Here is a 17226-nt window from a genome sequence, read left to right on the forward strand (position 1 = left end):
TCAAGAACTGAAAGATGCTGCAGCGTCATGGGGGAGACTCTATATAGCCTTTCCCTGCCAGTGTCCTTGCTCTTTGGCTCCTAGAGTTAGCCTGGTCATTTGCCATTGCTGAGGCCACAGTTTCAAATGGAGGGATGCGCTCTGTGTCTCCTGGGTCCCTCTACCTTATTCCTTGCTGTGGCCATGATGGTGTGGCAGGCTCTGGACTCCTAAATCTCTGGCACAAATTTAAGAAGATTTTGCTTGTGTATGTCATAGATGAATTCTTCCTCCTCCACCATGAATGAAGAACCTGATGATCTCTCAGTAGTTAACTAGCTATGGGATCTAGCAGCAGATCCATTAAATAGATGAACCGTTGTTTAGGATCAGGGATGTCTGCCTGGTCTTATTTTATTTCTGGACTCTTTCAACCACCCTGCCATCCACTCGGGTTTGCTCATTCATCAGTACTTGGCAGAATGCTGTGCTAACAAAGATGAAAAGAGAACTGGGGATAATGTTAAGCTTGCAAATGTTGTAGAGAAGAGTACAACTCTAAGAGAAACAAAACTGCTAGCTTCTGAAATTTATGGCATTCTTCAGTCTTCCAATATGGTAGATGGTGATAGTTTCAATGAAATGAGTCCACATAGAAAGAATACTCAGAGATGTCTGGGAACTACATACAAACATCCCAAAACAGTGGTTTTGCACATAGATGGTACTGATGATATGTCTCAGAGAAATCTCTGTGAAGAGGATTTGGTATAAAATAAAGGTGTTTACCTCTGTGTTTATCTCTGTGTTTTTGAGGTCTTTTATCACTGTAGTAAGGTTCTCTCTGGTTTCTTCTACGTTTTTCTCAAGCCCAGCCTGCACCCCAGGGTTTATAGCAACATTATCAATAATAGCCAAACTATGGAGGGAGCCCAAATATCCATCGAATGATGAATAGATAAAGAAGATACACATATATGTGTATATATGATGGAATACTACTCCACTGTCAAAAAGAATGAATTCTTGCCATTTTAAACAATGTGGATGGAACTAGAGGATATTAGATAAGCAAAATAAGTCAGTCAGAGAAAGATTAATACCATATGATTTCACTCATGCGGAATTTAAGAAGCAAAACAAATGAACATAGGGGAAGGAAAAAAAAGAGAGAGAAGCAAACCATAAGAGACTCTCAACAATGGAGAACAAACAGGAGTTGCTGGAGGGGAGGTGGGCAGGGGATGGGCTCAATGGGTGATGGGTATTAAGGAGAGCACTTGCTGTATTGAGCAGTGGGTGTTAAATGTAAGTGATGAATCACTAAATTCTGCTCATGAAACCAATAGTTACACTATATGTTAACTAACTAGAATTTAAATAAAAATTCGAAGAAAAAAATTAAAGGTTCTATTAGCTTTACTTTTCAAATGGCTGTTCAAAGTTGTGTGGTGTGGATCCATTCAGATTTGAAAGCAGTGACTTTGCATCAGCAATAGCATCAACCCAGGTTATGAAGGGTCAGCAAGTTGTGAAAAGTGAAAGTGGGGAAGAGATGCTGGTCCCATTCCCAGACAGGCCTGTGGAAGTAGAACAGAATACAGAGCTGCCTGACTACCTGCCTGAGGATGAGAGCCCACTAAGAGCATGACAAAGCAGTGTCCTAGATTGACTCACCCAGAAGGTAAAGTTACCGCTGAGGCAGAGCTGCAAACTTTTTATCCAGATAAAAACTGGTGACTTCAGTTTGGTTTTCAAGGACTATGTGAACCAACAAGGGGCCACTTTTCTATTGTTGTGGTGAACTGTCAAGTGCAATTTGCAATAAGTTATCATGAAATTTTTTAGATTATATAATTGCATATGCTGAATTTTACATTTTATTGGCCATTTTGCCCCCCCCAGTAGTAAAAAGGACAGATGTTACAGGTGCATTTGCTTTGTTATAAAGTTCTTATAGAAAATTTAAGGCAACTGAAACAGTATTGTTTGAAATAGATTGTAAAATAATAATAATTTTTAAAAAGAAGAGAAATCAAGTCTATTTCATTACTTCTATACATGGAATAGTATCTAGAACATAGATGGTATAAAATAAATATTTATTGTTTAAATACAATTATAGTAAGGATATGGGAATGCATTTATTAAAATAAGTAAATGCTTACTATGCACCCACTATTGTTCAGAATGATCAAAACTTAAAAGAAAAAAAAAGAATGATCAAGATTTTTATAAGGATGCCAATGAAGTGATTTAGTTATAATGCAGGAGAAACTTGCATTTGGGCCAAGGGCACAATATATGCATAATACGGTAGGAGGTATGATTTGAGAATTCTTACAGTATGTGATAAATCCCAGATTGGAGGAAGGAAGCAGAAATTTCTCCAGCTATTTTAAACATAACACTTTTTTTTTTGTTACAAGTAATTAGGTAATTGAAAAATCCTGGAAATAGCTAGAGAAGCAAAGTCTAGGCTTGTCCTTAAGGAACAACTGCTGAACTATAATACCACCTACCAGCTGGAGCAACATAGGAGCTTCTATATCTGCAGTAACCAGGGATGGGTAGGAATTAGGAAGGATTGGTGAATTCAAAAACATATCACTGTAGATGTGAATCAAAAATCTGGAAATGACTGATGTTGTAACAGCTGCCTGTCACCCATGAAAACATGAAATGAACACCTGAACACTGTAGTAGAGAACCTTATATCCTCAGCATTGAGACTAGCAGTAGAATGGTACCCTCTCTGACATTCAACCCCTCAAATTTCAGTAAGCACATCCAGCTGGCACAGGTAAGTAGACTACAAGAAATTTGAATGGATACCACAGACAAATCCTCAAATATACAACAGCTCTCAGGTTTGATTATTCATCTGCAAAAACCTTCACCCATACTTGTACTTTCCAACAATAATGATAATAGTAACAACAAATTTCTGTCAAACACGTAATAGCGGGGAGAGTTTATAAGCTTAAATTATTCATTCTGTGGTGTAAAAATATATAGATTTAATTATAGAAAATATATCAGAAATTTTACATACACAAAACTATTCTATATTAAATGACTTGTAGTACTAGGCATTGTTGAAACAATTGGGTGTAATTTTTAGAAAAGTAAGTAACAGTGTGTATTGGTTGAGGTTATAAACATATTTAGCAGCAAAGTACTCAGCTAGTACAAAATGGGAAAACATTATAATTTTAAAATAACTGCCATTTATTTTGCCCTCATACTCCAGGGATATCATCTTTATGGGTACTAGGATCATGAGCTCTGCCTCTATCCCAGGCTTACTTTTCCCCTATGTTGAATGAGTGTCTACTACTTCCCAGGGACTATTCTGTGTGCTTAGGATATGTCAGGGAACAAAAGATACATAAACTGCCACCCTGAAAGTGTAACTTTCAGTTGGGAGAAAGATTTAATGAATAATAAAATAAATAAGTGAAGTGAAGAGTGTATTTGGAAATGATAATGTAAAAAATGTAAAGAGTAAAACACGAAGTAAATTTGGGGGTACAGGAGGTGGGGCTGGGGTAATAGGGGGTTTCAGGGTAGGCCTTCCTGTGAAGTCGAGGCTTCAGCAAAGATAAGGGCTGGAGGGAGTTATCTAGAGGAAGAGAATCCTAGGTGGAGGAACAGGTCAAGTAAATGTCTTATATGTTTGCAGACAAACAAGAAGGCTAGAATGACTGCTGGGAAGAGAATTAGGGTAAGCAGGAGAAGGGGATTAAAATAGATAGGTGTTGGGGACCCATCCTGCAAAGGACTTGAGGCCAGTATGTGTACTTTGGCCTTTATTCTGACTGAAACAGCAAATGGAGGTTTTTGTGGGGGTTTTTTTGGTTTTGTTTTGTTTTGTTTTTGTTTTTTAACTGAGAAATGATATATTTTCACAAGCATTTTTCAGTGATATTGACTCTATTCCTGCTAAAGTATTGGAGAATAACTTGCCTAGCATAACACTGGACAAACTGGACCACAGAGTGCTTTCCAAAGGAAGTTTGCCCCTTATACTTGTGCCATGAGGAAGTGGATAGGATTCATGTTCTTTCTGGGAGACTAGACACCCAGACTATAAAGAAAAAATGAGAAGGAGAGTGTGGGATGAGGAGATAGCATCTTGAGGAGTCTTTTCTTTCCAAAATTTCTAACTAGGTGAAAGAAGTGAATGGGCGGTACAGATCAATTGCAGTATTTTGTGAGGAGCTCACCCAAATAGAACAGAACATCAGGACTGAGGAAGAAATACTTTGTCCAGCAGGTACATTCTTGTCTGCTCTTCTGCCACCAAATAAGGACCCTATCCTGTTGGAAGGACTTGAGGTTATTCAGTTGAGTTAGTCATTCTAATTCAAGTGAGTGCTACACAGCCATTTGGCCATGTACCTAAACTCCATCTTTGAATCCAGTTTTAATCGGTAATGGTTGTTTAATCTACATTAATCTGACTTCTCATTTTTTGGTCATTTGTAATTTGGGATGGGGTATTACTCATTAATCATTGAAATCTGAACCAAATGAAAGCATAAATGTTCAAATGCAGTGAGAGGAGAGGAGAAGGTGTCATTTGGAAGAGACAAAAAGGAAGTGCTTATTCTCCAATAGGAAAACTGTCCAGAGGAGGGCATTATTGTCAACTCATTGAATAGACACATTTAGGTTCTATGGATACAACATTTGTATTGAGTTCTCCAAGACATTTGAATTTTCCCAACATCAAAGGTGCCACATGGATTAGAGGGCAGCAGCAGTTGTACCAAGTACCAAAATATATTAAGACACATCTCTTTAGAAATGGGAACCATAGGACACATGAGTTAAAAGGAGAGATGAGAGTCACTTTGAGAGTTTCTATGATATTTTGAAAAGTATGATGAAACTAAGTTGGAAAATCTTGGAAAAGTTGTCATTTATATTTTAGATACCTAATAAAAGTCTTGGCTGTCACCCTTCAAGAGATCACCAAAGAGTAATTACAAGATTTCATTTGAGGTGAGAAGAGAAGTTTGTAATTTGAGGCATATGTTGGAGTGAGCATATTTTCAGTGGGGAAAAAAGCAAGCTGATTTGTAAAATGGTGTAAAAGTGTTAACCTGATACAGAGAAAATCCCCAGAAATATGTCTTGCGGTTTGTGTCTAGAAAAGAATGGAAGATATGTACAAAAATAAGTTGGAACAACATAGAGGAAGTAAAACATCTTTTCTAAACTTTAAATGGATCCTTAATTCTACAACCCTACAATGTAGTTTCAGAATTTATTTGTTTTAGTTTGAATATTTTGCTACTGGGATAATTCCTTAGGATATTAATGTAGAAGGAACACCTATGTTTAATTGAAGGAGGAAAGGATTGGGATTGGATAATGCTTACAGAGTTATTTCAGTTTAATGATTCTCAAACTTCTGTGTGCAGAGGAATGATGTGGGAACTTCTTAAAATTTCAGATCCTAAAGCTTTAGCTCAGGGACTCAGATTCTATTGAACTGGGATAAGGTGCAGATATCATTGTAATGAGCTCTACCCATGAATCTAAATGATTCCAATGTGTGTTGCCCAAATTATGTTGAGCAGTGCTGCAGTAGGGTAAATTAGAAGGGATGAGGCCTTGAACTTGGGGGTGGCAGTGGGAATGAAAAGAAGAAATTAAAAAGATATTTTTAGTGTTCAACTATCAAGGTTGACCAAATAAGCATAAGTCTTGGATGAAAGACAACAATGAGTAGTTCTAACAACCCAAGCCCTGGCAATGAAGAGAATGCTGACATTTTTAAAGTGAATAAAAATTTAAGGAAAACTACATTATAGAGCAGGAAGATAAACTTTGCTGTAAGACAGCTGGAATTTAAGATGGCATAAGGAGAGTGAAATAGAGATGTGCCCACTAATTAACTGCTTTAGGGCCAGGGAGAGTGATGGCAGGGAGAGACCTCTATCCAGAAATCCTGTGCATGTAGTTACCAAGTGAAGCTGTAAACATGGTAAAGGAACTTGAAGCTTGGAGAATCCATAAGGTGAATGGGGAGAATGGGGAAGGTGAAGGCTTGGACCTAGTTATGAAAATCATGTTTTCCCTGAGAAGTGACCCTTGAGATAAAATTAGAAGGTGGGGCAAGTATTAATTTGGGAAGAAGGAAAGAAAACATAATCCAAGCAGAGGCCATAGAATCTGGAAAAACCCAGAGACAGAGGGGTCGGAGTATCTCCAAGGGCAAGGATGAGGCAAGGTTCTGAGGGCTTTCATATTTATAGACGAAGTGAAAGAAATTTTTCATTACAGTAAGAGCAATGAGAAGCCACAGGAGGGTTTTTAAAGAAGGAGTGTCCAAGAACAGGATGCTGATGACCTGCCATAAGATGCTGTCATATTTTTGGAACAGGGATGAACTGCACTGTTAATTCCAGCCTGCTGTTGCTTCCGCAAATACCGAACAGCTGAATATATCATGAAGAGTCTACCTTGCTGGGTGCCAATCCTGACTCCAACCTCATTGTGTTAACTTGGGGAAATTGCATAATTTGGTGCTTATCAACATTGGTTTCATATTAGAACCACAAAAGGGGCTTTAAAAAATACCAGTGCCTGCCCCAACCTCCCAGAGAGTCTAAATTCAAGCCCTAAAGATATTTCTAAATCATCTTCAGGTGTTTCTAATGTGTCTCCAAGACTAAGACCCATTGACTTTCGCTCAATGTCTCCGTTTCCTCATGTCTGAAAATGGGCTGATCATAATACTACCTAAATCTTGGAGATGCCATTAGAGGATAATATGAGATGGTGTCCGAAAAACACTTAGCATAGACTTGGACATGTTGGGATACTTAAATGTGCACCCGCCATCGTCACGGCCACTTACTACAGACATTCTCATTGTTGCAAAGATCCTTTCCACACAGCAGATCCATGAAGCAACTTTGTCTTTAGCTTCCAGTCTGGTAGTTTGCAATGCAATCGTTCTTTTTTGCATCAACCAGTTACAGAAGACTCCTGAAGGCTCATATGTGGTGAGGTCTTCCTGCTTTCTGCTTATAGACACAGCAAAATCAGTTTGTATCACTTTTTCCAGAGGCATGTCTTCAAAAATTATTTATGTTGTTTTTTTCTCATTTGTTCCTGAATACAAATTCTTTCACTCCTCACCCCTCCCCATCCATCAGGAATCAGCCTTCCTCATCAGCATTTAAGAAATGAAGCAACCAAATAAAACAAAAACAAAGTTAAACACACACACACACACACACACACACACACACCAGCAAAAAAAAAAAATTCTTATTTGGAGGGAGGGTGGATCTTTAAATGTCAGTACAGATGAAATTTAGAAATGTTGAGCATAGTTACACTGATGTAATGCCTCTATTTAAAGCATGAAACAATTGGGATATGCAGAATAATTGTTGAATCAAATTTTTAAGTGACACCATTTCATTCTCTAAAGAAGCACCTAATAGGAAATGGTGTTCAATGCCATCTGCCTGAATCTACCTTGTAACCTCCATTCTTGAGTTCTTAGATGATATATAACTTTGAACTAGGTGGTCTGAGTAAAGTGTGGATCTTGTTAGGCTGCATTTTCCTGCCTGACTTTGGTTCCTGTATTGATTCACTGTTAAGAGGTTGTACTTAGTCCCTAAGTTTCTCATTAAAATTTGTCATATATTCTGATCCATTATCCTTTTAGCACTTTAGAATAATTTATTTTCTATTATTTTGTGCTTCCCCAAATGTTCTCTGGTTAAGTCATATATGTCTGCAGAGTAACTTCCTTGAGGTCAGAGACAATGTTTTCAGGTTGAGGCTGGGTTAATAGAGCTGGTCACAACACAACCACAATTTTAGAGAGTGTACAAGGCCTATCTTTAATTTATTATTTTGTTCTTAGCAGTCTTTTTTTAAATAACATTGACACACGTCCTCTCCAATGAGTGGAAAATACCAGCATGTCACAAATTAAAATGATCATAATGCTGACCAGAGCTTCACTTTGCTTCATCACCACCTTTGCTCACTGCACTCATATGAATATGCTGAGTTATGTTCCTTTCAGTATGATGCTTAGCCATAAACATGACAAGCTAATCATTTTGTCAGATGAAAGCCAAATCAAAAGTAAAATGCAAAATGTGTAAACAATGTACCCTAATATAAAAACAAAACAAATATAAAACACAATATTAAATATTTTGATTCTCTAATGTATCTTTGCAGTGCAATTTATTTCTTTCATTAGATTAAGAATAGAAACTCAATATAGAAATGGAAGAAGAGATAAATTGAAAATCTTGGCAGAGGCATTTTTTTAACACATCAAGATATAAACACTAGCGCTTTATTAAAAATTATATAAAAATATACAATGTATTTAACTGTAACCATCATTTTCCACTTGGCCTAGTGTTACAGCTTTTCTAGTAATTCCATCAGACAAGAGCAATAGAATTAACTGCCTATAGCTTCCAAAATTATGTCTTATTTTTCCAAGGTAGAAAAATTCTCAGTGTGATTAGCATTTACAGTTTTTACTAACAGTATTTAGTTGAGTTTCACTGCAGGCACCAAAACATTGTGTTAGGAACTCTTTGAAGAAGATACTCTTTTCTTTTTTCTTCCCAAATACTGTACTGTCCATGGTGCACTCACCTTTGAATTTTTAAATGCAGGCTTGTCTGAATCTACTTTGAAAGAAATGGCTTGGTGAACTGAAGTGGGAAAAAGCTATTTCTCCTTTCTAGGACATTGAAACGTTCCCATCAAACAGCTTCTAAAAACATAGGTCAAAAAACAAAAACAAAAACAAAAAAACTGCAGTGACTTAGGTAAAAACTACCTGCAAGAGAAAATCAATTAACGTTTAACAACCATCTTTCAGTTTCAGGCACTTAGTTTTTTGTTTGTTTGTTTGTTTGTTTGTTTTTAAGTTTTTATTTAAAACCCACTTAGTTGGGTTTTAAATATTTCATATAAGTCTGAAAATGACCATGTAAGTTAGAGTTAAGTATCTCCGGGTTTTAATATAAGGAAAATAAAGTCCCCCCAAATTAAGTCACTTCCCCATCATTACCAAGTTGGACAGTGGCCACTTCAGAACCCCAAACCATCCTTCAGAAGACAGAGACCTTACTCAGCAGTCCTGTCTGTGCCAACTTGTTGGTTCCAGTCTTTATAAGGGGAAATGCTTTCCTGCTGCATCCTCCATTTCCAAGATAAAATATTCCAACTTGAATTTGTAAAAAATCACCCACGAAGTAGCATGTTTTTCATATAATTCTGCTTGAGGCTTTAAATCTGAATGCATTTGCAAGCTCAGAATGCAAAACTTCTCTGCTGTTTTTTCTTCCATTTATTTTGAGGCAATGACCAATACAAATATTCTCTGCAGTCTTTGGATTAATAACTGTATCCAAAAGTAGTATCACAAAATTCCACAGTGTTTGAGTTGAAAGAGATATGGGAGATCATTGGATCTGAAACCTTAAATCTGCATATGAAGACATTGGAAGCTGAGCCTCACTAAGGAGAAAAAACTCCTTCACACTGGGTCTCAATCTAGTCACAGAGCTAATTAGTATAAAAATCAGAATTAAACACAGGTCCCCTAGCACTTACCTTGGTGCTTTTTTATTTTCTCCGCTGTATTATGAGTAATCCTACAAGTGAAGAATTATTTTACCAATCTCTTTATATTCTTGTGCAAGTTTAAAAATATCTGCTCTATTTAATTAAGTTATAGCACTCCTTAAAATAATGAGCCAAATTTAACTTGTTTTAACTTGGGAATTTAAACTGGAGTACTGAATTAGGCCCTGTGTGCTTGTGTACTTCTCAATTAAAATAACCTGATTGTTCTAGAAGTCTTGCTGTTTTTACCAGGTTGAAAATTGACTTCATCAGATTTCAATGTTATCCATTTAAGCAATATTTGCCTCAGTCATTTGAGATTTAATTTTGTCACTTGACTTATCAATCTCATTTTTCTAAAATGCCCAAATATATGTAAAATATATTGAATAAGAAGCAGTTTTCAGTTGCACAAAGGGAAATAAACCTAAAATTACTCTAACTCTGTAGAAGCTAATTCAGGGCCATGTGAAATTACTTCATTTTTTATGTACAAATACATCCACCTACCAATGCTTTCGTCCTTTTAGAAAAGAATGAAATTTTATTCATTTTCTCTACGAATACCAAATTGCTTGTGAAAAAATAAGTGTTCTCACTGTGAACAATTGAAAATTACTAATTTCTCACTTACATAGATTTCATAGAACATCTGATATATTTTTTATTCCCTCCATGAGTAATAACATTGTAAATTGAGCTGTTAAACTGATTCATGCTTAGACCAGCAAAAAAGAACAGTAAGTGGCTCTGAATCTTTCATAAATGCTGCAGAAAAGATTTCAGTCTGTGCTTGCCCCTAACCCCTGTTATTTTATATCATAATGCATCATTACATACTGATGTTTGCTCTTGTGCAAGTCAGCAAAAAAAGGATTACATAGTGTATGCTGGCCCTTTTCCTTGAATTAACTGTGTCACTTTTGATTTGTTATGTTATTGGACCATGTTTTAGGACGTCTTAACATTGACAGCTGAGGCATGAATATACACAGTTGTCCCCGGAGGTTTACTATTTTGTCATCTGCATCCTAAGCCTTTTAAACATTTTTATTCAAATAAAATTAGTTAAAAAAGTAAATTAATCCTTGAAAGAGAAAGAAATTGATGAATTGCTGTCTGATGAGTGTGTTCTCTGTTGTTATCCCTTTGTGGAAACTGGTAGAAAGTAAAGTTATTTTCTGGACTTAGTTATAAAAGAAAACAGAAAAACTATTTGGGTATAAAATGGCTTGATCTAGTGTATAGTCTAATAATCCTTTCCATTCTTGTTTGTTCTCTAAAGGCTAGGTCCAGTGGTTGGTTCACATTTTGTCCAAATAACTTCACTGCTGTGGAATTCACTGCCATCACAGGCAATCCTAACCACCAAAATATTTCCTATAATTGCTCAAATATTCTACATATAGTTTTACTCTTTGAACCCAAAATATATTACCTAGGGCTACTACATAAAGCAGTCATGTACATACTAAATGAATTTGCCTGATATACTCTGGGTAGGTAACCTAGTATTTTAATAGTCTCAATCATGCAGGAAAGCCCAGTGTGATTTTCCTATTTAAATAGATTAATTTGTTAAGTACTTATTGAGTTATTACTCTGTTCTAGGCTCTAGGATAAGCCAGGGTATTTGAAGGGGATTAAGATATTGTTCTTGTCCTCCCAGAGTTCATGGTTTTGGGGGAAGAAAAAAGTGAATCGGTGTACTACTTAAGAGAACAGATAGACTAGAAAATTAGAAAGACCAGGGTTCAAGTCCAAGTTCTACTATATGCTTGTTAAGTGATCTGGAATGTGTGTGTATGTGTATGTGTGTGCACACGCATATGTGTGTGTTAGAAGAAATCATGTACTTAAAGGGCTCAGCAAGGTTGAATTGAGACTGGTGATAAGACCAGTTAAGAGGTTGTGAAAATCATCTGCATTACAAAATTCATGAACTAAACTAAGAGAATGGCCATTTTGTGACATTGGGCATGAAGGAAAGAGACAGAATTTAAGTAATATTTTTGATTCCATGATAAATGTACTATGAGATGAAGATTTCAAATATATCGGCCAGTGATATGAAAAAATTAAGAAGTAATGCTAATTTTATATACAGTAGAAATAATATCTGCCTTTTCTTGGAGTCAAATTTTGAATTTTAGGAGAAAAACATGAGAAGTTTAAAATCACAGAAAATAAGAGTTTAGGTGCACTAATTATTTGTAAACAGGAAATAGGGAAAATAGCTCATTAAAAAGATAATTGATATTTAAATGTTTGCTAAGGCAATTATTGGACTAGGTTGTCCTGAAAATACAGTCATTTGAGACCATGTTCATGTCAATTCAGAATTGCTGACCTAAAGACTGACATTTCTTTAATGTTACAGTCATGTTACAGCTTTTAAAAATGCATTTTTGAGGTTAAAAAGCAAAGGACATGTATTATTTTCATCATTGATTGGTCTATTGTCTCGGTAGCTGAAATTCAGACAAATTTAGAATGTCACATAGCCTCTATTGTACTTATAGAAAGTATATGGAAAGGATAACTTCTTGAGATCAGATCTGAAATCCAATAATTTAACATCCAATTGACAGATAATAATGAAAAAAATAAGCCTTCTCTTTACCTTCCCCCCCACACACATACACTCTTGCTTTCAGTTTTACTCTTTAACCAAATTTAGTTCCTTTGTGTGAAATTGAAATAGATTGTCATCTGATTGAGGATGTTTTGGATAATCAATGATATGGAGAAAGAGAAAGTGCTTAATATGGTTCCCAAGCAATTCTCCAGTTTGCTGAATGTATTGGTACAAGGCAGTGACATGGCCTCTCTGTCTTGCTCATGGAAGGGGTCTACTGGTGGGAAATTAAAAGTGGAAAAAAAAAACGCAAGCAGAAATATCAAACCATTTATATTCCTAAAAGCGAAAATAATTTTCAACTTACACATCAAGACAAAGTAAAGCAAGAAAATCTTTACAAATGTGCTTTTTTTCTCAGTGGTATTCACAGCACTAATGCATTTACAAGATGTTAAATCACATACTTAAAAAAAATCAGATTGAAATGGGAAACAATTTTCTAACATATTTGAATCCACTTCCATTACTAATGTAGACACTCCCCAGAACCTTTGTATATCAATTCAGCGATTAATGGGAGTTGACATGTCATCATTCAGGGCGGTTCATTGTACTGGTGTTGATTGTGCCAGCTACACTGGGGAAATATGGAAAGAACCAGTGATTTAGGAGTAGTTTTGCCTGAATAACCTTTCAAAGTCCTTCCCAAAATTATGATTCAAGGCAAATATATGAATTCTTGATTAAAAATGGCTTTCAACAATATGAAATTTACATAAAATAAGAAAGGAAAATATTTCAACTTCACAAATATTGCCATCAGAGGTGCATAATATCTGGCATGCAGTAGTGCTCAATAAACGTGTGTTGAATAAGTGAATGAAGTGGTAGTTAGGTGACTAATACTAAAGCAATACAAAGCCACTTGATAAAAATTTATCAGTAAGGTGGACCATACACCCGATTACACCTAATGCACCTATATAATTGTTGTGATACTTTACTAGTACATGGTTATCCATCTCAAAATATATCCATCTCAAAAATAAAAACACAATGCATTCAATAATTTTTTCTGACTAGGTAAGATTATTTAAATAATTGACACTTGCTGACGTGTTTGTAAACTATGATCTGTCACTGAATATATATACTGTATTGTTCTATGCCCAATTTAATCATATCAGGAAAGATATATCCCAGGAAGCTTTTACCTATGCAATTCCAAGTTGGAATTGATAAATACTTGGGAGGCAGAGGGAAGAAACAGACATTAGGCTTGAGACAGACATATTGGCTTAGGAGAGACCAAGTGGTACAGATGTTTTCCAATTTGTCTCTCTTCTCGCCTGCCCTGCACCCTACTCCACTTCCCATGACTGCTAGCCATGGTAAACAACAGCAACCCCAAGCCCACCCCCAAATGCTTTGTTGCAAAACTCAGAGTGGAGGTAGCCACAAAGAGCAAAGAACCAAAATTCTTCCACAGACTACTATGCCAGCCCCCCTTGTGCTGCTATTCTAGCAGCTAGATGTAACTAGCTTCAATATTTCCCTGATAATTCTACACACTTTTTCCTATTTCTTCCACTCTTATTTTTGTATCATCATTGCCCTGGATCCACTAACATCCAATTCCATTCATAAATTTCTTAATCCATAGTTCTTATGGTGGTTCTCCTTCACTGATTTTATCCAGTCAAAGATGGTCACAGTGATATCTCCTGTTCCTCATGTTCTTCTGCAGTATGAATTGCTACTCCCTCATTAAGTAGTGAGGATAATTACTCTCTTGAATCAAGGCCAGGGGGTGAGGTCTGTGACTGTTTACCAATAGAACATGGCACCAGCGTTGTGTCTTTCCAGGCCTGAGGCTTAATTGGCCTGGTAGTTTCTGCTTTCTCTCTTTTGTAATGCATGCTCTAGGGAAGCCAGTCTACATATGAAAATTCTGACCACCCCAAAACCTCCATGTTGTGCAGTAGACCAACCTAGTGTACAAAAATGCACTATTGGGAATAAGAGATACTCAACCCATCCTGAGTTGTCTCAACCTTCCCTGTTGAGGACCCTGTCAAATAAAAAGAAAAAAAAAAAAACTAAAACAATTTAGTAACCCATTTGATGTCCTTTATTCAAAGGAAAACAGTCCATGGGTTAGGGGACTACAGGGACTCACAATTAGTAGAGCACTCTTTTCAAGGGATTTGGGGCAAGAATGAATTTTACAGAATGTTACAGGCAACAAGAGGCAAGTTGGAAACAAGGCATAATTGGTTAGGCTTTTATAAGCCTAGGAGGTCCTATTTTCTAGGGTAAGGCAAACTAGCTAAAGCTGGGATGTAGGATTGTGATTGGTATATATTAGGCTTCCTCGACAGTGAAGATTTTTCCCATAACAGCAGTCTGACAGGTTTGGATTTGTGATGTAGGCCAGGCCACTGGGGCTGCCTCTATTTTGCAGGTCCCCTATTCAAATTAACTTTATCAACCGGACGTTGGAATTAGTCCAGCCCACTCAAATTTCAGATCATATGACACCCAACTGACCATTTCACAGCTACACATATTTGGTTCATGAACTGTTATCTGAACCTGGCCTACACAAAGACACAAAGAACTACGAGAGAGAATAATATATTGCCACTTGAAGATACCCAGGTGTGGGATTGCTTATTAATGTAATTTTAAATAACAAAAGTGATGAATTGCATGCACTCTCTGCTTCCTTGATACCCTAATTTTACCTTTGCAGTTCATCCTATAGAGATTTGGCAGTTGCTAAGTGAAGTGGAGTAACCCATTCAAAGTTCAAGAAATGATATTTAGGAATTGTTTCACATTCAATAATTCCATTGCTAGGTTCATTTTTATACCATGGGACCATTTGCTGTGTGAGATTTACAAGCATTACTCAAATAAACAAAAGCTATTTTTAAAGCCAGCAATGACTGAGTCCCATTGTTCCCCGCTTACAGGCAAAAGATATTTTGAAAGAGAACATGCATTGTGCACCAATTTTTTTAAATAAAATTCATTTTCTATCACCATATCACCCAGAAAATGTCTTCATTTTTATTTCCTCTCTTTATGTATCTTGATTGTTGGAGAAGGTTGAAGCAATGCATTGCTCAGAGACTTTGGCAGCAGGAATTTTGACCAGAAATTACTTAAAAGTCACTTTAAATTCAGTGCTGATGGATGTTGTGGGGTTTTGTTGCTTCTATAGGAAAAAGAGGAGCCTTGGTGGCATGGATTTTGCCTAGAAATTTATTGTGGTGGTGTTGGTTCCTGCACCTTTTCTCGATATCTTCATTCAGAATTCTGGTCTACTAATTCAGAATTGTTTAACACTGGGTCTATTTCTTTCTGGGAATGAACACATACTATATCCTAAGTTTTCTTTACTGTGACACCTTATCCTACCTTTCTCCATATATTAATAGCGAAGATTAATTGAGCAATTATGTGTGAAGCATTACCTTAAGAAATATATTTTTAAGTTGTTTAACAATCTATAATGCAGGTGTTATTAATATCCCCATTTTACAGATGGAAATTTCAGGGACAGAGAGTGATTAATGACATACCTCAGGAAACTAGTAAGGGATAGAGTCCCTCAGACAAATAAAATTAAAGTAGCCAGACAGTATCCCTTTTCTGAGAGTAAGCATTAACACTTTAAATGAATAAACCAAAATTAGCATTTTGCTTATGCTATTGTTTCTCAAAATGTGCCACATGATTAAGTCTATCAGAATTTTCTTGGATGCTTCTTAAAGTACAGATTCTTGGGCCCATCCCAGCATGGCAATGAGAAGCTATGAGATTGGAGTGCAGAGCCTTTAATAAGATTTCTCCGTGATTTTTGGTACAGTAAATTTGGTTTTAGGCTTGGTTTTAAGTCTCTCTCTTTTTCTTTTTTTGTTTTAAAGATTTTATTTATTTATTTGTCAGAGAGAGAGCACAAACAGGGGGAGCGGCAGACGAGGGAGAAGGAGAAGCAGAGTCCCCACCGAGCAGGGAGCCTGATGTGGGACCCGATCCCAGGACTCTGGGATCATGACCCACGCTGAAGGCAGATGCTTAACCGACTGAGCTACCCAGGCGTCCCGTGGTTTTAAGTCTCTAATAAGTATAGCTCTGGTTCATACAGTGTCTCTATTTAATATTTATCTTTAACCATTTTTTTGTTTTTTGTTTTGTTTTTTTTTAATTTAAAAAGCCCAAGTGTATGGCAATGAATGTAGTGGTTTGGGCCTCCTTGTGTTACCTTCTGCACTCTCACACTCCCTCTGACTCCAAGGTGCTTTTGGTCCAGACATTCCCTACAGTTTTCTACAACCACTGATATTCCAAGTAAGTCAGTGGATTACCTTTCTCATAATTATTTACTATTTCACAGTATTTTTAAAAAAAGAACTTCTAGGTTGAATTTTGCTCCACCCCCAATTCATACATTGCAGTCCCAACCCCAGTTCCTCAGAATGTGACTGTACTTAGAGATAAACCCTTAAAGGAATAATTAAGACAAAATGAAATCATGTGGATGGACCCTAACCCAATCTACTGGTGTGTTTATAAAAAGAGTAGATTAGGACACAGACAAGAGACCATGGGATGACTATGTGAGGACCCATTGAGAAGGTGGCCATCTTTATGGCAAGGACAGAGGCCTCAGAAGAAATCAAACCTGCTTACACCTTGATTTTGGACTTCCAGCCCCCATTGATGTGAGAAATAAATTTCTGTTGTTTAAGCCACTCAGTCTGTGGTATTTTGTTATGGCAACCCTAGCAAACTAAAACAGAAACTAATATATATATTTTTTTTCCTGGTTAAAGTAATTAAAGTTATTAGTGAACAGCAGGGAGGGGAGGTAGCACAGTTGATACCCTTCAAATTATCCCTGTTGATAAGGAAAATCTGTGTCCTAAGATGGCCGACCAAGTCAGAGAGAGAGTCCCAGTCCTTGCCTTGGGTCTCTTCTGGGTCCTTCTCCCTGCCCCGCTTCACGCATGTGCCAAAAG

At 36.7% G+C, this 17226-nt stretch overlaps 1 pseudogene; it reads left to right on the top strand.

Annotated features, from left to right (window-relative positions):
* Positions 1-374: 374 nt before the first annotated feature.
* Positions 375-1646, top strand: LOC112835626 (armadillo repeat-containing protein 1-like; annotated as a pseudogene).
* The last annotated feature ends 15580 nt before the right edge of the window (positions 1647-17226 follow it).

This window comes from Callorhinus ursinus, unplaced genomic scaffold (assembly GCF_003265705.2).
Source record: "Callorhinus ursinus isolate GAN/ISIS: 27379988/994484 unplaced genomic scaffold, GSC_fseal_2.0 scaffold4, whole genome shotgun sequence".
NCBI classification, from domain to species: Eukaryota; Metazoa; Chordata; class Mammalia; order Carnivora; family Otariidae; genus Callorhinus; species Callorhinus ursinus.